The sequence below is a fragment of the Papio anubis genome, chromosome 7 (genome assembly GCF_008728515.1).
Source record: "Papio anubis isolate 15944 chromosome 7, Panubis1.0, whole genome shotgun sequence".
Lineage (NCBI taxonomy): Eukaryota > Metazoa > Chordata > Mammalia > Primates > Cercopithecidae > Papio > Papio anubis.
Window position 1 is genome coordinate 134,747,791 of NC_044982.1, and position 13,026 is coordinate 134,760,816.

The window sequence follows — 13,026 nt, forward strand, 5'->3', positions numbered from 1 at the left end:
ATGGGGGAAAGTGCTGGAAAACCAAGAATTTGTCGTTAGACAAAGCATAAATTGACATCTACTTTTGACTAGGCTTTGCATGTGTAGGGTAGGGAGAGCAGGTAGAAAGAGGAAGCATCATAGAATGAAGATGGAATTAAAGGGGTCTAGAATGATCTTCCAGACTCTGTGCAATGAGACATAAAAATTGCTGAATAGTAAACACTTTCATTCTTTCATTGGAGAGCTTCATAAAAACCTAAACAAAGATTCATAAGAAGACCATATCGAGGCTGGGCACGATGGCTCACACTTGTAATCCCAGAAATAAGACCCTGACTCAAAAAAAGAAAAAGAAAAGAAAAAAGACCATACTGAAAACATTTAATGTAACCCCAAAATACTGGCACACCTGGTATTAGTCTACCATAACAAAATGTCACAGACAGAGTGGCTTAACAACAAAAATGCATTTTCTTACAGTTCTGAAGGCCAGAAGTCCATGATCAAGGTCCAAGCACATTAGGTTTCTGGTGAGGGCTCTTTTCCTGACTTGTGGACAACCAACTTCTCCATAAATGGTTACATGGCCTTTCCTTGGTGTGTGCACCCACGGGGAGGTAGGGAAAGAGAAAGAGGACAAGCTCTCTGGTCTCTCTTTCTATAAAGGCACTAATACTATTAGGTCAGGGCCCCATCCTATGACTTCATTTCACATTAATTACTTCTTTAGAGGGCCCCTCTCAAGGTTAGGGCTTTAACATATGAATTTGGAGGAGGGGGCACAAACATTCAGTTCATAAAACACCTCATGTCCAGTCTCAATTTGTTGACATCCAAAAAACAGCCAAAAGGGATTTAAATCTTTAGTGCAGTCTCTCAGAGAGCCATACATACTTACTGCAGATAGAGCCAAATGCTCATATTCTTTGCCAGTCTCCCTGGAGTTTCATTCAATGTGATAGTTGCTCTGCAGAACCTGTCCTTTAGCCCATCCTCCCCAGACTCCAGCCGATGTGCTTGACTCTCGCTTCCTCGCACTGTCTTCTCACTTTTTGATTGATCCCGTTCTTTCGTGAATTGTTGTAGGCTAGTGGTTCTCAAACTGGCCGGTCTCAGAATCACCTGGGAAACTTGATAAAAATACAGTTGCCCTTGATATAAGTGGGGAATTGGTTCTAGGACCAACCCCAAATCCACACATACTCAAGTCCCACAGTCCGCTCAGCAGAGCCCAACATAGACCACGCAAAAGTCAGCCGTCTGTATGCATGGGTTTCACATTCTTCAAATACTATATTTTCTATCTGTATTTGGTAGAAAAAAATTAGGGTATAAGTAGGCCTGCACAGTTAAAACCTGTGTTGTTCAAGGGTAAACTGTACTAGACCCCAGACCCTATACTATTTCAACAAGCCCCGACCTCTGTGTTCTTTACTCACTCCTCAGGTGATTCTGACACTCATTCGGTGTACTAGTCTGCATGGGTTTCCATAACAAAATGTGATAGACTGGGTGGTTTAAACAAAAGAAATTAATTTTTCTCACAGTTTAGAGTCTGGGAAGTCTAAGATCAAGGTGCCAGGAGGGTTCAGTTTCTGGTGAGGGTAATTTTTCTGCTTGCAAAGGCCTCCTTCTTGCTGTATCTTCACAAGACAGAGAGATGGAGAGATCTTTTCTCTCTTCTTATAAATCCACCCACCCTATCAGAATAGGACCCTGCCCTTATGACTTCATTCAATCAAAATTACTTTCTAAAAGCCCTATCTCCAAATACAGTTACATTGGAGGTTAGGACTTCAACATACAAATTTTTGTGCAATTGGGAGTGGGGGTCATAATTCATCGCACCTTAATTTGAGAACCAATATTTTAGGCCAGTCGTTCTAAACTAGATTAAAGGAGTGATTTTCAAACATGAACTGGCATCCAAATCACCTTGAGAGCTGGTACAAACACATATTATTGGCATGGAAACCTGGATTTGGTAGTTCCAGGGTGAAGCCCAAGACTACATTTGTAAGGCCCTTGGTGGTGATGATGATGATGATGATCCAGGGATCTCTTTTTGTGAACAAATAGACCAGAGGAAAAAAATGCTGATATGTATTTGATCAACTCCTCAAATTTTTACCTAAGAGTAGTTCTTGGGCCAAAGCAACAGTAAGATAAAAGTACTTTGAGGAGGTTCAACTTTCTCATAAAGGAGGCATTTCAAGCAATAGATCTTAAACTCAAGAGTAGTTTATAGAGGGAAGCTTTGGAATTTCTTTTTCTGAAAACCATCAGGAAAATCAGATGCTTTGGTTTGATTGGCAGCAACACTCTACTTAGAAGCCAAGAGGAAAACAGGCTGCTCTGGGAGCTCCATCAAGTGCAGCCTGAGTCTGTAGGTCAGGACTTGTGTCTACGTTACCTGCACCATGGAGGCCAAAAGCAGAATAAGTTTCCTTCCTTTCCTTCCTGGAAAGTGGAACATCTCAGGTGCCCCATCATTTTTATGTGAATGCATTGGTTTTATATTTTTCTCCTAGGCAAGAGATGCACCTGTCAGAGGAACCCTGCAGAGAGAGTGAAAAAGGATAAAACCTGATGGAGAGACATTGCGCTATAGACCAAGGACTCTCCACTCTGGCTGAGCATCAGAACTGCCTGCAGAGCTTAGTCAAAATATTGAGGCTTCAGCCCACCCACAATGATGAGATTCAGTAAGTCTGTGGGGAGCCAGATCAGCTCTTGTTGTTGTTATTTTGAAGCTCTACAAGTGTTGGTGGCTGCACAACCAGAGTTGAGACCCACTGCAGATGTTTCCAGTGCATAATTTCGCATAATCCACACAAGGACCTGGTGAGGCAGATGATTTATTCCCAGTTGTAACAATGAGAAAATGAACCCAGAGGGCTACAATTTATTACTAAATGTTAATATATAGCAAATGGTATAACTGAGATTGTTACCCAAATCTTCCTAGTCCACTGATGCCAAAGGATTGTGTGTGTGTGTGTGTGTGTGTGTGTGAGAGAGAGAGAGAGAGAGAGAGTGGTGTGTGTTTGGTGTGCATTAGTGTTGAAGGACGATGACACTGTTAAGTTTCTTCTTTTGGAATCTAACTCAGAGGGTAATGTTTTCCTCCCTTCCTAAAATAAATGACACAGAGAGAAACAAGGTACATGTATTAGTTCATTTTCACACTGCTGATAAAGACATACCTTAGACTGGGCAATTTACAAAAGAAAGAGGCTTAATGGACTGGCAGTTCCATGTGGCTTGGGAGGCCTCACAATCATGGCAGAGGGTGAAAGGCACATCTCACATGGTGGCAGACAAGAGAAGAGTGAGAGCCAAGGGAAAGGGGTTTCCCCTTATAAAACCATCAGATCTTGTAAGAGTTATTCACTACCATGAGAATAGTATGGGGAAATTCACCCCCCGTGATTCAATCATCTCCCACTGGGTCCCTCCCACAACACGAGGGAATTATAGAAACTACAATTCAAGATGAGATTTGTGTCAGGACACAGCCAAACCGTATCAGTACATTTCTCCCTTTCAAACCAACTCCCTCTTGAATGAGGATGGGAACAGGGCTCAATTTATTTATCATAAGACAAGCTCATGGTTATGCTTTTAAATATTTTGGAATAGCACATTTTCTTCTTTTTTATTGACATTTAGGTGGAAGCCTAAATGAAAGGACCTAAGAAGAAAAGGAAAACTAGAAATTGACAGTAAATCAGAAGTTCACAACCTGGATTATGTAAGGAGTTAATAACATAAGTAAAGATCAATAAATTCTCTCTTATTATAATTCTTGACTATATTAATTCTAGCTTACTTAATCACCAAAGTGAATAACTCTTAGAAAAAAATTCAGAAATTTATTTTTAATATCTCACTAATAGCCAATTTTAAAAACAGCAAAATACCACTACACACCTATTAAAATGGCCGAAACCCAGAACACTGACAACACCAAATGCTGGCAAGGATGTGGAGCTACAAGAACTCTCCTTCATTGCTGGTGGGAATGCAAAACAGCACAGCCACCTTGGAGGACAGTTTGGTGGTTTCTTACAAAACTAAACATACTCTTACCGTATGATCTAGCAAACACACTTTTCAGTATTTACTCAAAGGAGTTGAAAACTTATGTTCACTCAACATGCACACAGATGTTTATAGCACCTTTATTTATCATTGCCAAAAACTAGAAGCAAATAAGATGACCTTCAGTAGGTGAATGGGGAAATACTGTGGTATGTATAGACAATGGAATATTATTCAGTGCTAAAAACATCAAAGAGCTATCAAGCCATGGAAAGACATGGTGGAAAATTAAATGCACATCACTAAGTGCAGGAAGCCAATCTGAAAAGCCTACAAACTGTATGATTTCAATAACAGAACATTATTTAAAAAGCAAAACTATGGAGACAGTAAAAAGATGAGTGGTTGCCAGAGATTGTGGGATAAAAGGAGAAATAAATAGGTATTTATTTATTATAATAAATAATAATAAATAGCTATGATATTTAACACAGAGAATTTTTAAGGCAGTGAAAGCAACCTGTATGAAACTACGATGGTGGATACATGTCATTATACATTTGTCCAGACTCATAGAATGTAAAACACCAATAGTGAACTCTAATGTAAACTATGGATTCTGGGTGATAATAATGTGTCAATGTAGGTTCATCAGTTTTAACAAATGGACCTTTCTGGTAAAGGATATTGATAGTAGGGGAGGCTGGGCATGTGTTGGGGCAAAGCGTATATGGGAAATTTCTGTAACTTTCACTCAATTTTGCTGTGAGCCTAATACAGTTCTTTAAATATTCTTTTGAAAAAACTCATTAATGGGTGAGATCACTAATTGATATCAGATAGTACAAACTCCTTTTAATTTATCTGCAAGGAAATGGCCGCCTTGAATGTCCCCAAGGACCCATGAGGACCAAAGGGATGCGCAAGCACCTGGGAAACTATAAATTGCCACATAAAATATATCATCGTCATCACTATTAATTTTAAATTGAAATATAAAATGTATGGAGCATCTGCAGAGCACCATATGGCCCACTCTTCCTCACATTCTCCCCTCTCTCTTCCCTTCCTGCCTGCCCTTCCTCCTTTTCCTGATTTCGTTCGCCACACCCTCCAACACTCTGTACTCTTCTTCCTAGGTGGTCTAACCCCAGAAGTCACGGTACCATCTTTTGCATTTAAAAACTCAGGACTAACAACAAAGAAATAAACATTGATAATGTACAGCTAAATGAGAAAAGCCTAATTCCAAGTGTTACTCTGCCCCTAGTAAGCAGATGAACATCATATACACATGAAAAAGCAGTAGAAAAACAATGACAAGAAATGCAATAATGTAGCATCACATGGACACAAGATTCTCCTTTTCTTTCATTGCTGTTCCAATGTTCTTAAAGCAACTTTAAATATTAAACCTAATTTTTCATGTACTGTATCCCCAAGGCCCTCACCACATCCTTAAAACACCTTTCCCATCACTGAAAAAAAAACCAAAACTTTAAGATCAAATTCGTGTGGTCAGAGTCTAGATCCTTTGTCAGACAAATGAATACCTGAGAGTCTCCCTTTCTAGACAAGTCAGAAAACATAAGCAGGCTGTTTTTCCTTATGTGTTTCCTCTTGTTTGCTCCTGCTCTCTGGGGGCCTACGTCTATCCACACTCCATCAGAAGAGCTATGGGCTGAGCAGCTGGTCTCCTAGAACCCTGTGACTGATGTGGCATCCTCCTATGTGGACCATGGCCTGGCCAGTCCCCATGGCTAACACATCCCACTGTCAGGGGCAGCCAGGACTGTTCCTATCAACCATCCTCATCCATTGCCCTACCGCCAGAAACCTGCTTTGGGGTCCCCAGAGGCATCTTCCCTTCCCCATCAGTGAAGCAATCACACAATCGTATTTTCAGCAATGGCCCCACCGTGCACTGTTGCTGAGATGTTTCCATTTTCAAAAAAAAAAAAAGATACATATATATTTTAACATATGTGTACATACATTTTACATAGATATGTAAATACATGTAAAAATACTATACATGCATGTATCTCAATCATCAGAGGTACATGGGGACGTGCAGAGAACTTTGCCAAGGCACCAAATAGACATTTTTCGCATCAGTCTGACTCAAAAGTAACCAACTTAAGACATACCTTTATATGAAAACAAGTATATCATGAAGTAGAATAAAAATTTTACAAACGCTTTTAAGATAAAAGTGGAAACTTGAAAGACATTCCCTGGGAAGCTTTGGTCAGATCCCTAAGGTTCAAATGCACTCTCCTGTGCCTGATGTCAGTGGGAAATGCGACACGCTGGGCACCTAGAGGCACGAGGAGCGGTGATTACACTTGGCAGGGACTTTATAAAAACCCTCTGGTGCGTTCTAATTTACTTCCTGGAGAGTAAATGTCCCAGCTCGCTGAAGCCAATGCAGAACCTTGAAAATCACCTATATTTGGTAACTGCAGGTAGAGCAAGCAACAGTGGGACTTGTCTTTCCTGTCCTGCCTATGCCCAGCCCCTGCTGGGCTGCTTTCTGCAAGGAATTGGGCCAACTGCCACCAGCCCCAAAGGAGGAATCTGGTGCTGCTCTGTTTTAGTAAATCTAGCACATTCATTCGCCCTTATTTTAACAGCAGGCTTGCTTTGCTATATTGATAAACCAAAGAGTTGGGGCCAAGCATGACCAGAAAAGTGTTTTCTGACTTATTAATTTTATCATGGGAGGCCTGAGTTTCTCCAGACAGGAAAATGTTTCTCCAGCTCTTGCTTCTTTTCACTCAAGGGAGACTTTAGCTGCCGTAAAAACTCACCCTAGTATGTCTAAAAGTCACCAGAGGTGACTCAGGTGTATGCAAGAAGTAATCAGAACATCTACCAACATCTCTTTCTGCTCTGATTCACCATCAGTGTCCCTGATAAGAAGTTCACTGATTGGGTCCCATTGCTGTCACCGCAACCTGTACCCAGATGCTTCATGTTGCAGATACCATCTTCTGTGCTTTCAGAGGCAGCAACTCTTGAGGTTCCAGGTGTACTTTGTGTGGAAGTGGAGAGGTTGACTTTTTCACCCACTCTGAGTCCTATGTTAGCATTCAGTACCAAAGCAAAATTCCTGATGCCTCTGTACCTCACCCTGTTGACTGTGGAAGCAGCGGCTCAATTTCTGCATGCAATTTTCCTTATTACAAGGCTCAGAGACCTAAGACCAGACTGTAGATCAATATTAAAGAGAGACACCATGCAGTCTTACCCTCTTACCACTTTTCATTTTCTTTCATCTCCCTCACTGTATAAAATCCCCTTCCTCCTTTGCATATCCGTTTACTCTAATTGAATACCTGGATTCCTCCTTTCACCAGCTCATCTTATATTCATGGACATGCCTGAATCCTCAAGTCTGGTGCCTGTTAAGTTCAAGACAGAACCCCAGCCATACAGATGAGAATCCTTTCAAAGGTATGAAAATTAACCTCCATACACCGATACATTCTTTGGGTTATTTTTACTAGGTAATACTGGATCTGACCCAGAAAGTGTAAGAGAATTCATCATGTTAAGTCCAGGCAAATCTGGGCTCTCCTACCCTCTTCACACAATCATTTGGTTTTTAGAGGTTAAAAGACTATTTTATTATTGTCCTGCAGATCATCTTCCAAGTCCTCGATCCTGTTGTGATGTTTAATTTTATGCGTCAGCTTGATTGGGCCATGGGATGCCTATCTGATTAAACATTATTTCTGGCTGTGTCTATGAGGACATTTCCAAAAGAGATTAGCATTTGAATTTGTGTATTGAATAAAACTGATTGCTCTCTTCTATGTGGTGGGTATCACCCAATCTGTTGAGGATCTAATTTGAACAAAACTGCAAGGAAGGTTGAATTTGCTCTCTGCCTGACTTTTTGAGCTGAACATCAGCCTTCTCCTTCCCTGAGTGCTGCTGGTTCTCAGGCCTACAGACACAGACAGGAATCTCTCCCATCAGATCTTAGGCTCTCAGGCCCTCAAGCTACACCCCAGCTTTCCTGGGTCTCCAGCTTGCAGACAGCGCACTGTGGGACTCTCAGCCCCCATAATCACATGAGCCAGTTCCTTATAGTAAATTTCCTTATACATGTGATGTGTGTGCCCGTGTGTGTGTGTGTGTGTGTGTGTGTGTGTGTATTCTGTTGGTTCTGTTTCTCTGGAAAACCCTGACTAATGCAATGCCCAACCCGGTAGCCCTAATGGCCATTATGTGATGGATCATCATATGAGCATAATGAACCTCCTATTCTACAGGAACCAAGGTAAAAAGCACTCACATTTGTTAAAATCCCTTCTAGATCTTCAATTGAAATGTGATACAAAAGAACAAAATGCTATTACATTAACCTAATTATAAAGTTACTTGCTAAGAGCAAGTTTTAGAGTATTTACGTTTGTTTAAAAGCCAAAAAGATTCTCAGCTGTACTTCTACAGACTCTGAGGCTCCTGTGTTTGTTTGATTTACCAATTTCTAAATTTAGGTGGAGGATTCTGCTATGCGCTGGAACTGCTGGTCAATTCTACATGAGCAGGCAGGGGACAATATCAGAAAGGATACTAGAATTGTGGTCAAGAAATATTAATACACAGAAGACATTTTTGTATAATAGAAAATATATGAAATGGCAAGCATAATATTTGAAAAAATAAATGGCTTCATTTAGTTATTTGGAACTGCATAAGGTTCCATGTATAGAAGCCTCTGCAATGAACACATGGTAATTCCTTATTCAGAATGGAAAAACAGGGGACTTAAGGTAGTTTAAATGTTTTTATACTTCTTTCTCATTTCACCTTTGCATGAGACTCTACAATCTTAAATTTTTATAGCTGGGAGAACTACAGTCTAGAGATAAATACACCTACTTTGAAGAAGTGAATAAATAGAAGATGGGAGATTAGAATTCAGATATTGTAATTCAAAGGGATAGGACCAGCCTTTAGAAGTACAGTGCCTCTCAGACAGCATCTCCTCTTGTCAAAGAAAATCTTCTATCTAGCTGATACTAAACAGTTCAGTCACACACCTCACTGATCGGGAGCCTGCTTGTTGAAGACTACAGCCATACGGAACACTAGAAGCAAGAAGAAGAAAAAGCTTGGTGAAACACAGATGGGTGATACCAACTCGTCCCATTGTGAGTTTCTCACATCCTAGCACTACAGTCATGCTGCCTTGGTTCTTAGCCCAACCACAGATGTGAGATGGTGAGCAAGTTAGACAACCGTTCCAAGCCTCAGTGTTCTTATCTGTAAAACAGGGATAGTAATTTTTTTCCCCTCATGAGATTGTAGACCGGATTTATGAAGTAACATATAAAGTGATTAGAACATTACCTGTTATTTATAAAGTGCTTATAAATGATGTTTCTGTTTTTATTATTTATGATTTATTATTCTAAATACAACTCGGCAAGTATGATTGTTAGATTGTTTATCCATGGCAGATCAGAAGCCAAAAATCAGTCAAGTAGGAGAAAATTCTACTAGAAAAGCATGGGCATTAACAGCACGACAAGGCCATGGCCAACAAGTTGAACATGACAAAAAGACAGAAAGACAACGAGAATAGGATATAAAAACTCAAAACGGATCATTCTGGGTCTTTTTTCATTTCAGGGAAAACAACAGAAAACATGTCAATGGTTCTTAGTGATATTTTATTAATAAATAGTGAAATACAGTATCATTCAAACGAATACACTGAATACATAAGATTTAAATCATGCTCAGAATATCCCCATGAGAAATTTCTTGTAGCATGAGTGCCTGGGGATTTTTGCTTTTCTTAAAGATGTGGCATAATTTTTCCTTTCTGACAAAAATGATAGACCTGACCTTTCTTTCTGTCACTTTGACTACCAGTAAGCTTAGAACCAGATTTCAGCCTTACTACAAAAACCACAAAGGACCTTAGGGGCCTTTTCATTCTAGTTTTTTGGGGGGATCGTGACTTTCTACTCCAGGTTTACGATATTTTTGTTCTGAATTTTACGTTTCTCATTTTTATTTTGATTATTTTATTGTATAGCACAATCTGGCTCAAATTCTTTGTGAAGGAGGTTCTATTCTAAATAAATGTAAGTGTTCAAAAACTTATTTTTGAAGTCTGATATATACACAAAATGGTCTTGGAAAATTTCATTCCAAGTGTTTTATTGAATTAAATTCAGGAACTACAGGGATAAGCTATTTAGAAGAATATCCCTTCTAGGAAATCACTTATTCTGTAACTCTGCTAGAACAAGGCAGCATTACTAAATGTCCTTCTCATCTAAATGAAGCCGCAGGTTTATCCCAACTCCAATCGCCTCCAAAGTACTAGAGCTGCCACCTTTCTCCAGTGGGGAAAAATGAGCAACATTGAGTCTAAATACCAATCAAGGGATAGAAAGCCTGGTTCTTAGACTTCATGTCTCAGAGCTCAGAGGCATAAGCCCTGGTAAGAATGCTCTCAGCTGGTTGGCTAATAGAAAATAGGAAACTGTAGAATCCCAGCCCTAATTTCATTCAGGTCCCAGATAAATATCACCCCAGGAGAGAGCCGCCGTTGACCACCTACGTAAAGCAGTCTCTCCACTCACAACCCAGCATATTCTGCTTACACTGATCCATTTCTCCATGGCACAAATATTTAGTTATTTATTCTACTAACTCTTGATAATCTGGGTCCTCCAATTAGTGTAAGTTCCATGAAGTCAGTGACTATCTGTTTCATTTTGTTGCTTTATCTCAAGTTCCTAAGTTAGTATCTGAGAAGCAGTGAACACACAGCCAATATTTGTTGGTTGAATGGAAAGAGGACGAATACGCGAAAGTGATTGACCAAGAAGGATTTTTTTTCTTTCTGCCACTTTGGAATGAAATGAGATTATTTTGAAACTCATAACTTTAAGCCCTTTTAGGTTTTTGAATAAAAATCAATTTTTAAAAATTAAGTGCATTATAGCAATCAAACTATGAGACAAAACCTGTGCTGTCCAAAATCTCATGGGTTACCACATAGTACTCTCTTTCACCCTCTGGGGTCACACAGTCAGTCTAATCTCTCTTGTACTAAATCACTCAAAAAACTCACATACCCTGCACAGGCTTCTTTCCTGATCATCCTTCTATATTTGACTGAGGGTCAAATCCATATAGAAATCCTACATATACCAAACTGTCTAAAATTAAAGTTTGCTTTTCCCCAAGGTCAATTCTCTGAACATTCCATTACCCAGTATAGTAGCCCATTGGCTCTTTTTCTCTATTGTCATGGGTTTCATTTTTAGGGTTATGAAGCATGGAGCAGGCCCCAAGAGTGTGAGATACCAGCCAGGCCATATTTAAGAAGGATGGGATGAGAAATGAAAGAATAGAGATGACGTGGAAGTCAGAGTGTCTTTATGTGGCAGGCTAAGCTAGCCCCACAAGGCAGCCAAGCTCCCAGGTGCATAAGATATGCGTCCATTGAGGGAGATTACAGGTAGGAAGGCAAAACCAAGACCACTCACTTCTCAGTTTGCCTGGAGCAGCACAGCGTTAAAGGAATGAAGTCCCACTTAGTAAGAGCAATGATCGTTAGGGCAATTTGTGATGCCGTATGTTGGCAGCTGTTTTGTGCAAATACTGTTGGTTCTCATTTGGCCCAGCTTCATCTTAATGTCGAGTTGTAGCTCAGAATATAGGTAAATTCATGACTTGGGAGTTTGGTGTATGATTATTTCGTCACCTGGATATTAGGCATAGTACCCAACAATTTGTTTTTTCTGATCCTTTCCTTCCTTCCACCCACCTCACTCAAGTAGGTCCCGGTGTCTATTGTTCCCTACTTTCTGTCTATGTGTTCTCATTATTTAGGTCCCACTTATAAGTGAGAACATGCAATATTTGTTTTTGGTTCCTGAGTTAGTTTGCTTAGAATAATGGCCTCTAGCTCCATCCATGTTCCTGCAAAGGACATGATCTCATTCTTTTTTATGACTGCACAGTATTCCATAGTGTATAGGTACCAAAATTTTGTTTATCCAGTCTACTGTTGATGGACATTTAAGTTGATTCCATGTCTTTGCTATTGTGAATAGTGCTTCAATGAACATATGCATGCATGTGTCTTTGCAATAGAATGATTTATATTACCTTGGATATATACCCAGTAGTGGGATTGCTGGCTTGAATGGTAGTTGTTTTTAGTTCTTTGAGGAATCACCATACTGCTTTCCGCAATAGTTGGTTGCAAAGAAAAGGAAATGCTTATACTCTGTTGGTAAGAGTGTAATGCTTTCTACTAATATATCCCACAGCCTACCTAAAGGGAATCTTCATGCTTGCCAGTATTTCTTCACCCCACCCTAAGAACAGAGTGATAAAACCTGAGCCAAAGCATAGCAGAAATTATTAGCAGGACATTCTGGCCTGGCTCCATTCCCCTTCTCCCTATCAGGCAGGTATTAAATCCCAATGCCTACCATTTTTGACTCAGCTTTCTCTGTCATAGGGTTGAGTTATAAAACCATTTTTTCCTCATATCTATTTATTTCCCTTTTCAATTCCCAGTATTCATTGTTGTAACATTTTCATGATGCTTAGATAACTTGCAAAACAGGAAAGGTTTAAAGTACTTCATTGAAAACCTGCCTTAAATGCTGAGTTCCTTCTACATAATCCTAGAGATTAATAAATAACATCTATGCCAGATTTTAGAGTTTGCAAAACACTTTCTTATCTCTATTATTTAACAGTGGCAACAACCTCAAGAGATAGGTATTCATATCCTCACAGGTAAGGAACGGAAAGCTCAGAGAAGGCAAACAGCTTGCCCAGTCACACGTGGGACCCGGGGCACTTTCTACCTAATGAGGCCCCACAGATGTGCATCCCACCTCTGCAACCCATCTAATTGTATAAAGGGAACCACAAGCCAAAATACTCATCTTTCATCCACGGTATCTCCCTCACGCCCCCCTTTCCAGAGCCAAAAATAGATCA